Genomic DNA, 1,438 nt, shown 5'->3' with positions numbered 1-1,438 from the left:
GGGGGGGGGGGGGGGGCTTGCAAAGGGCTAGATCTGCCACCCTTCTAGTTTCCCAGGAAAGAGAGCGATAGCTGTCTCTGCTAGCCACCAGCAAACTTGGTGAGTGAGACATGGTGCTGGGCAAGTATGGCGGCTACAGACCCAGGGGAAGGACAGGGCACTTTCCTCCTCTGCCCACTTGTCATCCCCGAGGCCCTAAGCAGAGGCCCGTGCTCTATTTTAGCATTTGCAGTCTTGAGGGATGAAAAATAAATCTGAGCTTGGATTACATTTCTAGATGGTTAAAAATTCAGAATTCCATAATGAACAGTCACAGGGCTTAATGCATTGTGTGCTTTGCTCTCACCGTTGGATATTTGTTGAAATTCAACGTGTAACTAATTCATCTTTGAAAGCCATCTTAACTTTCTAATAACCCATAGGCCTGATGAAAGAAAGGCAATGACAGAAAATAGGTTCGTATCATTTCACTGGTATAGTTCTTTGTAGGTCTGAAAGAAACTTACTTTTTTCACTTTATTAAAAAAAATTTTTTTAGCTAACTCAATATATAATAAGGGAAAGTAGGTGGATACAAAGCCTTGTAACCAGTTGAATGAATGAATGAATGAAGTGCAGCTACCTATTTTCCTCAGAACTTTTTTCAGTGTGTGTGTACACACATGTGTTTGTGTGCATGCATATATACTGGGAGGAAATTCAGTAAGTTGTTATTTCTGAATAGTAAGATTCATGGGAATTTTTATTTTCTGTATATGTTGCCATAGCATTCAAATTTTCTACCATCAATGTGTATTATTTTTATAACTGTAAGAGCAATTAATTTTCTCAGTAATGTTTAGAAATTTTGCATCTTTTTTTTAAAGATCTTTAAAAGATATATTCATCCCTATATTCATTATGTTGCTTTGGATATGTTTGTTTTTTTAAAGCCCTGCCATGATAGTAAAAGCAATAAAATCATTTTATTAATTAAAAGGCACTGTCAGATTTTTCTTCACTAAATATATATATATTTAAAATTTTTAACCACATAATTTATTTATGCAATTGTTTCATCTTCAAGAGCTAGTAAGCCTGGCTGGCGTGGCTCAGTGGTTGAGTGTCAGCCTATGAACTAGGAGGTCACAGTTCGATTCCTGGTCAGGGCACATGCCCGGGTTGTAGGCTCAATCCCCAGTGTGGGGCATGCAAGAGGCATCCAATCAATGGTTCTCTCTCACACTGGTGTTGCTATCTCTCTCTCCCTCTCCCTTCCCCTGAAATCACTAAAAATATATTTAAAAAGTCAAAAAATCTAATGAAAACACACAAAATACATTTTTTTTAACTTTGGAGAATGGATCCATAGCAAATGCTCTCTGCCTCTATATCCCACCCCCTATACATTCATCTACTTCATTTTTTAAATTTTTCTTAATATATATACCAAAGGTCT

Source organism: Myotis davidii, unplaced genomic scaffold, assembly GCF_000327345.1.
Source record: "Myotis davidii unplaced genomic scaffold, ASM32734v1 scaffold453, whole genome shotgun sequence".
NCBI lineage: Eukaryota > Metazoa > Chordata > Mammalia > Chiroptera > Vespertilionidae > Myotis > Myotis davidii.
This window is presented reverse-complemented; position numbering follows the sequence as displayed.